This window comes from Cottoperca gobio, chromosome 6 (assembly GCF_900634415.1).
Source record: "Cottoperca gobio chromosome 6, fCotGob3.1, whole genome shotgun sequence".
In the NCBI taxonomy this organism is placed as follows: Eukaryota; Metazoa; Chordata; class Actinopteri; order Perciformes; family Bovichtidae; genus Cottoperca; species Cottoperca gobio.
Genome location: NC_041360.1, coordinates 15264611 through 15278671, shown reverse-complemented (window position 1 = coordinate 15278671; position 14061 = coordinate 15264611). Strand labels below are relative to the sequence as shown.

General features: G+C 37.3%; 1 long non-coding RNA gene across 6 annotated transcripts in view; it reads right to left on the bottom strand.

The window, feature by feature from the left end:
- Positions 1 to 12956, bottom strand: part of LOC115010241 (uncharacterized) — a 107896-nt gene extending 94940 nt beyond the window's left edge. For all 6 annotated transcript variants that reach the window (XR_003832433.1, XR_003832434.1, XR_003832436.1 and 3 more), the window contains exons 1-2: positions 12775 to 12956; positions 11501 to 11581 (exon numbers count right to left, since the gene is read on the bottom strand). This is a non-coding gene — a long non-coding RNA (uncharacterized LOC115010241). The remainder of the gene's footprint in view (positions 1 to 11500; positions 11582 to 12774) is intronic.
- Between the last annotated feature and the right edge of the window lie 1105 nt (positions 12957 to 14061).

Sequence of the window (14061 nt, the reverse complement as noted above, 5' to 3'; positions counted from 1 at the left end):
TATAATATTTCAAATGTTTTATATAATTTTAATTGAAATGTTATGGACAGTTGGTGGAACAAAACAAGAAACTTGTAAACTCGGGCTTTAGGAGAGCTGAGGAGCATTTTTCACCATCTTTTCTACAAATCAAGAAAATAATCAACAAATCCATTATAATGAAATAATTAGTTGCAGCCTACAAGACAATTGATTTAGCACATTTGAGATGTTACCCTACTGTAGTACTTTTTTAGAATTTCATGATGGGGAGCTATATTGTCTGTAATCACAACAGGTGCAACAGTTTAAAATTCGACACTTTTATTTAATTTAACAGTAAAGATTTTGCAGACTAAAGTGATGATTCGGGGTCCAAACAGTCATTTTATTGTATTGTCACTTACTGAAGGAAATAATGAGTCTGGATGATAATATTGTAATCTAATTATGTTAATTAAAATTACAATTAAAATGTTACCTTTACTCAGCCAGATGCTTCTATTTATTGACTAACCAGTTTAAAATCGCCCATATTGTCTTGACGTGAAAAGGGTCATACAGGCAAAGGAGATTTTTTTGAAAATCAAGTGGGGTAATGTTGTGAGAAGTACTTTCTTCTCTATAGTTCATTCCCACCGGAACAAAGAGCCTCCTCCAAAGATACAATGGCCCAGTAAACAATGTCTCTACACAAATCCCTAGCTGATTTTTTTCTTGTTATTTCCCAAACATAGATGACAGACTGGCAAGTTGTTGAAGGTCATCAGAGCAGTGGCTCCTGGTCCCCTGGAGCCCAGGTAATGGCCGGGCCACATCCCCAAGTGCTCTTGCTGCTCCAGGCCACAGCAGAGACAAGCCCACTGGGGTGCCACGTTGCCGTCTCCATGGAGATGAGGCGACAGGCTGGCCTTGACTCACACCTTTATGGTCAACGACTCGCCGTCTCTGAGGAGACTTCCCTGCCTAACAGCAGTTACACACAAGTTGTGATCGTCCCCCACTCCCACCCAAAGACCATTCACCCTCTCTTTTTGTTGTCTTCTTTAAAGCAAGTGCAAACTAAGCCCCCCCCTCAACAGTCCAACCCTCTTTGCCCTGGCAGTGCTACGCTTGTGAGGCCTGCTGGGAACAGTGGTGAGATGTTAGATTAGATGTTCAAGTCTGGGCAGGGCCTAAGAGGGGCTGCAACGCAAAGGGACTGCCCACTCCGTCTATGGCTCATGCTGCATTATGGTTTTATCTGAGGGTGTGAAAATATCATTCCCAAATGCTGTCTCCTTTAAGATCCTCTCACAATTGGCTGCTGAAGAAAACTGGCTTGACAAGCTCAGTTCAGCGTCCCTGTTGATACATGTTATCATGTCTCATTAGACCAATGACGTTTGACAGATAGCTAAATATCAGATGCATACTTTCAAATGTACACTTCACTGACAAGCAGCTTTCATGTTAGTGATCATATTGATTTTTAAAGCGTTGTTGTTCCTCATTGTGTATGTGTGTCCTAATCTGAGAAATGAATGATAACCTCTTCATCACTCTACCCCCTGAGTGTTCTTACTGGAAGCCATATTGATTTTGTTAGTCTGAGAGTTCTTGCATTGCCTGGCCTTTACCTCAGGGACAAATCTAATTGTTTATCTCTGGACAGACTTCTGCCTTTACTCCCTTCTGTCTCATTATGTGCCAAGATTTGTCAAGTCAAGTCTCTCCACACTCTCAAATCTCGCTTTACAACATGTCGTTCGGCAGAACACTACAGATGGCTTACTTATCAACAGACCCTCCCACATGGAATGTTACAAACATGACAGCACAACACACTTGCAAAAATATACAAAAACCGACATACAATGTAATCACACTCTGGAGACACGATTACACACACACTGACACACAAAACATGAGTCACTTTTTTTTAAGAAACACTGATTTTTTCATATCTTTGTGAACGCTTTCCTCAAAAACATCACAAGGAAGTAGTGAATTTTGACCGATCTACAATGCACTGCACAACAATAGTATCACTGTATTAAAGACAATGCTGCTATTTTGTTCTTACTTATTCAATCTTATCAAAGTTAGCAGAATAAAATTAATCAAATTCCTCACTAATTCAGATGCAACTGGTACTTTAAGCAATTGAGTCAAGTGAATGGACAAATCTGACTCACAATATGCCACTAGTTTGATATTGCATATCATTATGTCAGACAGCTGCAATTATATATGAATGAATGACTAAGGCTCCTTTCCAAATGTTGCTTAATGCAAGACAGTCTAAGTGAGTAACACAAAGCTTTACTACAGTATTCTACAGTATAATACAGTATAACTACAGTATAACTACAGTATACTACAGTATAACTACAGTATAACTACAGTATAACTACAGTATACTACAGTATACCTACAGTATACAACAGTATACTACAGTATAACTACAGTATTCCTACAGTATAACTACAGTATAACTACACTATTCTACAGTATAACTACAGTATACTACAGTATTCCTACAGTATTTCACAGTATAACTACAGTATACCTACAGTATAACTACACTATTCTACAGTATAACTACAGTATAACCACAGTATAACTACAGTATACTACAGTATAACTACAGTATTCCTACAGTATAACTACAGTATTCCACAGTATACTACAATATAACTACAGTATACCTACAGTATAACTACACTATTCTACAGTATAACTACAGTATTCTACAGTATACTACAGTATAACTACAGTATTCCTACAGTATACTACAATATAACTACAGTATAACTACAATATAACTACAGTATAACTACAGTATAACTACACTATTCTACAGTATAACTACAGTATAACTACAGTATTCTACAGTATACTACAGTATAACTACAGTATACTACAGTATTACTACAGTATAACTACAGTATAACTAAAGTATTCCTACATTATTCTACAGTATAACTACAGTATAACTAAAGTATTCCTACAGTATACTACAGTATAACTACAGTATACCTACAGTATAACTACACTATTCTACAGTATAACTACAGTATACTACAGTATAACTACAGTATAACTACAGTATTCCTACAGTATTCCTACAGTATACTACAGTATAACTACAGTATAACTACAGTATACCTACAGTATAACTACAGTATACTACAGTATTCCTACTGTATACTACAGTATAACTACAGTATTCCTACAGTATAACTACACTATACTACAGTATAACTACAGTATACTACAGTATAACTACACTATTCTACAGTATACTACAGTATAACTACACTATTCTACAGTATAACTACATTATTCTACAGTATACTACAGTATAACTACATTATTCTACAGTATACTACAGTATAACTAAAGTATAACTAAAGTATTCCTACAGTATACTACAGTATAACTACAGTATTCCTACAGTATTCCACAGTATAACTACAGTATACCTACAGTATAACTACACTATTCTACAGTATAACTACAGTATAACCACACTATTCAACAGTATACTACAGTATACCTACAGTATAACTACACTATTCAACAGTATACCTACAGTATAACTACACTATTCAACAGTATACTACAGTATAACTACAGTATACCTACAGTATAGCTACACTATTCAACAGTATAACTACAGTATAACTACAGTATACTACAGTATAACTGCAGTATAACTACAGTATTCTACAGTATAACTACAGTATTCAACAGTATAACTACAGTATTCTACAGTATAACTACTGTATTCAACAGTATAACTACACTATTCTACAGCATAACTACAGTATTCAACAGTATAACTACAGTATTATACAGTATAACTACAGTATTCAACAGTATAACTACAGTATTCTACAGTATAACTACTGTATTCAACAGTATAACTACAGTATTCTACAGCATAACTACAGTATTCAACAGTATAACTACAGTATAACTACAGTATTCAACAGTATAACTACAGTATTCTACAGTATAACTACAGTATTCAACAGTATAACTACAGTATTCTACAGTATAACTACAGTATTCAACAGTATAACTACAGTATTCTACAGTATAACTACAGTATTCAACAGTATAACTACAGTATTCTACAGTATAACTACTGTATTCAACAGTATAACTACTGTATTCAACAGTATAACTACAGTATTCTACAGCATAACTACAGTATTCAACAGTATAACTACAGTATAACTACAGTATTCAACAGTATAACTACAGTATTCTACAGTATAACTACAGTATTCAACAGTATAACTACAGTATTCTACAGTATTCAACAGTATAACTACAGTATTCTACAGTATAGTAGCTTACAGTGGATTGATTTTTGCACTTGGCTGGAGTCATGCTCACTAGATGGGTTATTAAAATCAAAAACCAACACAATCATGTGTAAAAATACCACGCGAGTGAACAAAAGACAATGAAAAATATAAAAATGTATTTGTATACACATATTTGATCAACATTTCCAAATAGTACATCAAATGCGTGTATGGTCAAAGTCCCACAATCATTCAACATATTATATATTGTTTTAACCTGTCAGTACTTTCTGAATACAAGAACTATAAAGCGGCAGGATGCTGCGATTTAACTTAGATAAGGGTTCATATGTTTAGTAGAGCAACTGCCTCATCTCATTTGTATCTTCTTGTTAGGTTGAGTAAAAAAATAATTAAATAAAACTCATTGCACGGCCAGACAATAACACATTAAACGTCTGCACATTTAATACACTTAACGGTTGACTAATTCAACATTACGACAATATTTTTGCATTTACTTTTTTTGTCTTATCTTTGCCTTCTCACCCGCTCTCCAAACTCTTTCAGACCATTGGAAGCCCTTGGTCAGGTTTTATCAGCGAGTTAACTCCAACGAAGTAGGCCAGATCGATAAGCACATTCTCAGAAAGGAGCCGGAGCAGAGAGAGTTAGAGGCGCGGGGGAGAGAGGCGCGAGAGGCAGGGAGCAATCAGAGAGCTATGGATGTGTGTGCCTTCAGGAGTGGATCGATGCACTGACAGGAGCCCTGCTTTGTTCTCGCACAGTGCTCAGATGTTAGGCGTGCTTAACATGATTGCTTAAAGGTTTTTGTTTGCCTACTTGTGTTTTTGTTTGTCATTTTGCTCTACTTATAGTACATCCTGCTGTCCCCTTTTGTCAAGTTAGAAAGGTGGCTAGGTTGTCTATCTTTTGTGACATTGTTTCTTCCAGACATTGTTTTTTCTTTTTTTTTAAACCAGCAGAGGTTTTAACTTGCATTTTACTCTTTCTAACAAAATGTCTGGGCATGGATAATGGCCAAGTCCATAACTAAGGGCAACAAAGCTAAAATAAATAACTGTACTGATAAAAAACGATATTTACAAAAACCTAAAGCACGCTTCTAAACCTATTTTAAAAAATGGAATTAAGAATTAAGAGAGACTACGGTGGCCTTCCTTCTTTAACTATGAGGACTGTTTGCTTTTGACCAATTGGTATTTGACATCCATTGTCATGTCTGTAGTTCCAAGGAATTTCTCATCATTCCTGCATTCTTTATCCTTACGCCACATGGCCACCCAGACCGAGTTAAGCACTTTGCCTCGCTAAATACTCTGCCAATAATTACTTCTAACAAGAACTTGGGTGTGCCTGCTTCTTCACAGAAAGATGATGACCGCAAAGGACAAGTAGGTGTCAATAGATCTGCTCTCAGCGCCTATGGGACGTTGAGACGCATGAGCTCTTTTCCAAGATAGCACAGATGCGCCCTTGTCTGAGCACAGCCCTGAGTCTCATTGTACTTTGGCCTCCCAACCCTGCCATTGCAAGACCTCTATTGCATTGGCTGCATGAGAGGGTCTCATTAGGACAGACAAACGAAACCGGGGTCAAGGTATATAAAAGGTAGCCACAGCTAAGGAGCATGCCTTTAAGATGAGTTGGGAGCTCCACCACATCCTAGGGCCACCCCTGCAGACCTCTGGCCCTCCCCATCATGACCTCCAATATCTACCATTATTTGATGAAGCAGAGCTTGATAATTATTTTGCGTGGTTGAAGAAGAGGGCACAGTGTGAAAGGAGTGTCTCACTCTAAGGGAAGGGATAGTAGGGGATGACAGAAAAAAAGAAAAGAAAACTAACAAAAAAAAAAAGATCAAAAGCAGGCCTTTCGCTTTTCATGCCTCAGAGGCTCCAAAGAGGATAAGGAACAATTGGGCCCTGGGTATCCTGTCCTCTCTGGCAATTAGACTCAGCTGATGAAGTGAAAGGGATGAATGGCAGGGTTCAAGGCCTTCTCTAGGATTCACACAACAGGGTGTGTTTTTACCTTCTTCTCCTTTATCTTTATCTCCCTTTAGGAGTGGCAGAAATGCAGCTGAAATATTTCCAGATGAAGACCATGTGATTCAAGGTGCCAACTCTAAAGCATGAGGGCTGATGAGATTGAGGAGGTGTGAGGGGAGCTAAGGGGCACAAACAGACTTGGATGCAATAACATGTGCACACACGCACACTCAAGATACCACACAAAGAGATGGTCCTATGTGATCACAAGAGATTTTTATTTTAACTAGTCTAGAATCCTAAATGTTTAAATGATGCATTCATCAGTATCACCAACAACTATTACATGTTGCACTGCAGGTAGTGTACAGTGTTCAAAAGGATGAAGCAGATGCACCTGACATATGGACAATTGTTCATCAAGGTAGTGCTCAATGTGTTCAGAAACATACCCGATTGGTCCATCTTTTTAACAACTAAACACATTCTCAATGCAATTTACAACCATTTAGTTTAGACAAAGAGCACGACCTTCGAGAGAACAATGTAACATATGTCCAATTAAATAATGGAAATGATAAAAAAATCTGTCTTTTTCATATTTTATACCACTACTATGGATTATTACTGTAACAAAATGTGCCAACCATTGCTAGTACTGAGACAAAAACCACATCTACTACTTCTATTCAGAGTAACAGTAAACTATACATTTTGAAAATTATTCTGCAAAATGAACATTTCAAGCAGCTTGACTGATCAATATAATTTTAAACGGTTCTAAACACTGATTATGTAACACTTAGCACCAAGCATGTTGTACAGAAATATGATCCTTCATATTTCCGCTTGATAATCCTTGTAGAATATGCATCAGCTGCATCAGCCTTTCAAAATGTACGCAGTCCATGCCAATTTATTTAATGTATTACGTAAATAATTTATTAAACTGGAGCATTAACAGTTTAAATTTAACTCGAAATCAAGTTCTCTGATGTGTAGGAGCAACTTTTAACAAAGTCAGCCAAATAAAATCTTCAGAGCTAAACAAGTGAACTGAAAGTTAAAATAAAATACTGAGTAGTCTGTATTAAGATGCTACAAGCAGTAATGCCTCGCCCCAACTGATATTAGAAACATCACACTTCCTTCAAGTGCCATATTTTCAACAAAACTACACCCATCTGGTATAACTCCAAAACCATGTTGCAAATTCAAAACAATTTCACAATTACCACTTTTACTATTCCAGCAGTGTATATTTAAGCTGTTCTAATATGAAAAGCATAAATGTACAAAACACTTTGTGTAATTGAGTTATCGTATATATTTCACAGAACATTTCTTACAGTGCCCATGCCAGTAAAAGGGCCCCAAGGCTTGAACGATACTGCCACACTGCACTAAAACCTTAAGATGATTAGTGATATTCTTAAAACCTAGCCCACTGATAATGTGTTTAAAGAAGCAATACGGCTTTTCCAAGCTTTGAGTTCAAAGTCTGAGAAGCATGGGGTCAGAATGCCAATGGGCTAAACAAAGAGTCGCCAAAATGGGCTTTGGGGGATTTGAAACTTAGGCCCCTGAACCCCTTTGATCAAAACAGAGCTACGGCCATAGAAATACTGAGTATCACGTGCCTGGGACTGAGTCGCAGCCAAAGAACGGTGAGTTTGACATGTAGGATGAGACACTAACAGATACAAAATATAAGAGTATAGCAGGAAGCTAAGTATGAAAACACTATGTTATTATCGTACCTCAGGGTTCCAACAAACAACCAACCATTTAAAACTGGTTCTCCTCATGGAGACAGGTGGCCTTCAGCAGTGATGGAAACATTCCTAAACCACAACATGTGTTGACCATTTTAAAATCAAGGTGAACTGTTGGAGCAGCAAAGCCTCTTTTAAAACAAGAAAGACGCAGAAGTACGTGCGGCTAACCTATAATTGTTTAGCCGTTTCAATTTCCAATCCATTTCAGCTAAACGTTTGAATAAACCCTTTTTGAATTTTAAACTAAATGACACATGAAGACAAAATGAGGTGGTAAAAGTGTTTTTCTTCACCATCTGTTTTAAAGGATGTTATGTGCTAACTCTGGAAATATTCAACGGACTAATTAGCTCCACTTTGACTCTCAGCAAGTGTCCTGTTTTAGTCAGTGTGCTTGATGAAACAAACAAGAACAAAATGATTCAAACTTGAACAGATTTTCCCATCTTGAGCAGCCTTGAGCAATTAAGTAGGCATGTTTTCATATTATTCTAATATTAAATACATTAATCCAACAGCGTTCAAAGTTACTGTTACTAAATTGACTATACGGCTAACAATATAACCTGACTAAATGTACAGTGTGATAAATAAAAAATGTTCTTTAATGTCAAGATAGCTGAAGTCGTTAAATGAAAATGGGAAAATAATCTTAAATCATAATCAATCAAGAACTCAATTATGCATGTTTATTATCATCCTGTCAGTTATAGTGTAACACCTCTAGGAAGCTACATCAACAGCTGATTAGTGCTGGGGAAAGACATAATGACAAATAGAACATATGATGGTGAAGATGATTAAACCAAGAGAATTCCAATTAGCCTATGTGAAGTCTTACAGTGTGACTGGTGTATCACAGCAACAACACACTGTAGTCAAAATGGACCGTCTGCAAATACAACTGTGGGACAGAAAAGTGCAGTATATGGCACAACGGTATGTTTGGTAAAGTACAGTGAAGTGCATAGTTGTAATTCCGTGAGTGTGACATTCTTTTGTTACAGATAATAATATATAACATCACAGTCTGGATCAAAATGAATCTATGCCTTCATATATTTCTATTAAGATTAGTGTGGTATCAGACATGTTACTGTTTGGGATGTACCTGCACCACTATTCTATTAAGCCTTTCAGCTGTGGATTTTATTCATTTGAACAATTACCTTTAATGCCTTCTCTAGATGTTCATGTTTAATGCCTCTTTGACTATGAAGCCATAAAGCATCTAGAAAAACAACAACTTTTCATGGGACCAAAATGCAATAAGATACAATAAAGTGTGTTGTCAAAAGAAAGGAAGGCAAATAGGAAAGTAACTAATGATTATTTCTATTCATTTAAACGGTAAGTCTATAAAACAGAAGAAAATATTTTTAATTGTCGATCGAAACTTCCTAGAACCAAAAGGTGATGTCATAAAATGTCTTCTTTGATCCGAGCCAAATTCCAAAACCAAAAAGAGATTAGTAAGTTATGACAAGGCAAAGCAGCACATTCTCATATTTGAGAAGATGAAACCATCACATTTATGACATTTTTGCTTGAAATGGACTTAAAACAGTTCATCTATTATCAAAATAGTTGCTGATTCATTTTCTGTCAATCGAATATTTGACGGATAGTTGCAGCTCTAGTAGGTCAAATTAACTTTCATCCAATATGTATATGCATGACACTGAAATATTAAATAATAGAATTTAAACTGATTGTTTCTTGTAAAGGAGGACATTTTCCTTAAAATCCATAACCAACAAAAAAAACATTCCATTATTTAGCCAATTACCACTGACAGATCTCTCCTGATGACACAAAGAGATGGGATACACAAAATATAATGGCCATCTTGTTTTAATTGTTCAAATTTTCTCTTTAAAAAAAAAAGGTGACAGGGCCATTACTCCAAAGTCACCAGTTATCAGCAGTATCACTGAGGATTAATGGTTTCACTTGTGCTAGTAAGAAATGTTTAAGTTGTCCCGATTATCAGTGCAAGTAAAGGAATAATGGTTGTTTGTCATTGTGTTAAGCAGTGAGAGAGAGTAATCTAACAAAACACTCAGTTACGAACGTGATTAACCCTGTCTGGGGAGACTGAATGGGATGTGTGCTGGACTCTGCACAGCAGTCAAGCCACTGCCTAAAAAGGAATACTCGTCTTCAGGAGAGCAGTGTGTGGTTCATAGTTACTGGTTCATAGTTGAATAATCTACCAGCAGCTATACTATTGTGTATTATACAAAACAATTCTGCATAATGAAAGTAGTGAATGCAAAAAAAAAAAAAATTATAATTAAAAAAAAGAAAAACTGTCTGCATTCACAAAAGGTGAAATCTAACCTTGCACATAGTTACTATCCCTTCAAACTTCAATCTTCAATGTAATATCCTCTTTAGTATTCTCATTAGTTTGGTGCAAATTCAGACTGTGACTGGATAAAATGACAGTGACCTACAGGCCAGGAGATGAAAAAGGTTTCCTCTTTAAATACTATATAGGAATAAATGGAGGAGAATCAAGGACTTAAAGTTAATCAATAACAAGCATACGGTCAAAGAAGAAGCAACCAAAAAGAGAAAACAAGTTGGACCTAAATATTACACTAGAATGGCTAAACATTTACCAAATAACACAATAAATGAAAGAGAAATACTAGTAAATTACAATGGCAAAATAAAGATTTTGATTTTAAATTGAGAATTTAGTTTGTTTGCAACAACAGCAATTACCACCACCAGTAGCTGCCATACTACCCATTTAACACATTTGTCTGGTGAAAGATTTATTTTCCAGCGGTACGGTCCCTGACGCTTTTGTACTGGTTGTTGAGGCTTGTGCCTGCTCCAGTAATCTCCTACATTATTTTCCTTGTCTGTCACCTTTATAGTATCTATTAGCCACTCTCTACTATCTGTTTGTGGGGCATTTTCTCTTCCTTTTCCCCATGAATGTTTTATATATTGGAGGGAGAATGATTGTTCTTTGCAATGAGGCCAGCGCGTGGCCTCAGTAAGACAAATTGCTCCAGAACGTCTAAATGGCAGTCAATGATAACTCATTGTAAGGAGAGTAAGTGACTTCCAATGGAGTGGATAGGGGACAGAGAATAATGGCAGAGCACAGGTGAAAAATAGATGTTTGGCTCGGTGTAATTACTCCATTAGGGGGCTCTCTGTTAATCTACCAAACCACAGCAAGTGTTTTTACAGCGATGAGGAGGTGACGGGCGAAAATGACTGCAACTGGACAGAGAGGAGCCCCGCTACCTCCCCAATCACAACACACACTATGAAGTGTTTACTAATGGACAAATGTACTCTCAGTCTGCGCTCTCTGCAGCATCCCACGAGCTACTCCAGTTACAAGTAAGTGTGGTGATAGATGTATTGACGAAGTTCATCATTGAGCTGACATATTAATTACCTGCAATATGGTCCCATGCGTTCAGAGTGCTTTAACCTCCTCAGTCTCAATTGTGTACTGGGAGATGGATCAGCGGTGGGCCTGTTAAACATGAAAATCTGGGTTAGAACAAAAAAAATGGGGACAAAGGAAAACCCACCCGCTGGAAATCAACACCCCCATTCTGCTGATTTCCAGACAAACATAATGATAACAATTTTTTGACCATTTGGTGTCTGCTGCTTCCGCCTGTGGCAATCTAGACAAAAGAAGCCTTGAAAGAAAAAAAAGGCCCAATATGGTCTTAAGAGTTTATTCTGACCACACAATCTGTTTCTTAAGTCAACTTTTAAAACACTGCTATGAGCAGTGCCCACAGCTTTATCACTGAAGCTCAGAATGACCTTGTATTGACCTTTATACTATTTCCCATCTGTTTAGGTTCCACCCTAGAATCCATCCCAGTTGGCTGTAGGCCCACTTTGCATTGGGCTTTCACAGTTGAACCCTGAACAAAACCCTGTAGGAGCAAAAGACTCTCTGTTCGGCCTATTTCAGAGAAATTTTCGCTTGCATCTCAGCACTTCTTTCAACACCCGACAAGCATACTTGGGACTTTCCCGGCTGTTTCCCCCATGTGTAACATAAAGATATTTACCCTTCTGTTACTGTAGCTTATCGCTGGGCTTGAATCAGTACAGTCCTCCAGCATATTGCAGAGTTAAAAAAGATATGATGATGTGGTAAATTCCACACCTAAGATGAGCCGTGACCACTGAGGCTGATAAGGAAAACACACACCAATACAAACAAAGGAAAGTGACTAAATATGCAGAAATTAGTCCATATAAGTGTCTTTAAATTGATGCTTAACTTTCATTTAACTTAGAGTTACAAGTGAATTAAGGCTGTACACATGTATCTGCATCCTTGGTTATAGCTCTGCTGATACAAATCCTCACAGCAGCTCATTAGAGGGGAGAACTGACCTTCAACTAGCTTTTTAAAAAAAACGTTGAAAGCTATCAGCAGGCAGGTGTACATGGCTCAAAACATACAAAGGCACCAATAGGGGAAAATACAAGGCGTCCAGCTGGACAATTTTCACTGCCCCAAAAGCTACAGGTTGCGGTAAGGGGACTTCAAATGCTAAGGACAGTGAGAGGTGCCATTATCACTCAGTGCTGAAAACGAGCACGGTGACCCGATTAAAGCGAGAATTTCTGGGTCACGGTCTTGTTTTTCAATGCTTAATTTGTCTATCGATAGTGACACGGTCCGTGGCTTGCACCTACCTGTAATATTATCTTTCTAAAAGTCGTGGTTCAGACAGGGCCCTTGTCATTGTAACCCAACACGGAGTGAGTGAGCGGATTGGCCTGCAGCGTGTTGCAGGGAGGAAACGCCGTCTGGCTGTGTGTGGAAGTTGCGGGCTGCGGCGCCGCTCAGTGGACGCTCCGGTTTCAGGAGCTACTTCTTCTTCTGCTACTGTAACTTTCGGTCACGGCAGCCTTCCGGGCATGCAACAAAAAGCACAAACTTTGAAAAATAAATAAAAGTTTTCAGACCCTAAACTCTTGAGAATATATTTATTTAATTTAGGGTTTTCCTTTTTTTTAAGTTTAATTGTAAGAGTGCACGCAAATTACAAATAAAATGTATTTGTAGGACATATTATCGAAAAACCTTTATATTAATTAATTTAGTTTATATAGAGCTATAATATTTCTTACTATGTCGTACTAGAGACAATTTGTATCCACACTATTTTAGGTGAGTATCATTTTATAGATAGATAAATAGATAGATAGTTCAGTATTCAAGACATGATATCCTTTTCTTATTGATGTTGAAAACTGCTGTAATCTATACTTTGTAATGCTGATAAAAGTTTATGTATATTAGCGTTGTTATATTAATCAATTATAGATAATTGAGCATGTACAGTAATGCTGAGATGACACTGTAGCTTCTCCAAAACGTTGGTTCATACAGTGTTCTCTATTGTTCCTGAATAGTGTGTGATTGCAAATTAGACCTTCCTGCATGCACCATTCCTGGAAAATAAATCTAAATTTGACTTCAGTCTTTGAACCATATGTACATTAAATTCAAGTACTAGTTTTGTCCTAAATTGCACCAAGAGTGCCAATGAATATGCAGGGATACAATGGACTTACACATTATACTTCACCTGAGCTGAAAACGGTTAGATTGTTTCGGTGGCCTTTGGTGTACAGCAACAAACAAGTTCATACTGTCTGTGGTCCAGCCTTCTCAGGGCTTCCTTTGCATCAGACGCGCTGCCCTTCATCTCATGCTAATATAGTACAAAAAAAGATATCTAGCTTTAAAGACATGGCAGTCAGTTAAAAAAGGCTGTGCTTAGTGTTTGAAGCCATAAATGTGACAGAAGACTTCAAGAGGAAGACCCAAGACTGGCAGTCTAAAGATGAGTGAGAGGCGGACAAGCAACATGTTTTTTTTTCCCATCCAGAGGGATATTCTGTGGCCAAGCTTGATTATTAGAGATGAAGGACAGGCTGAGAGGATGTGGGATTGTTAAATCCTTGAATCCTTTC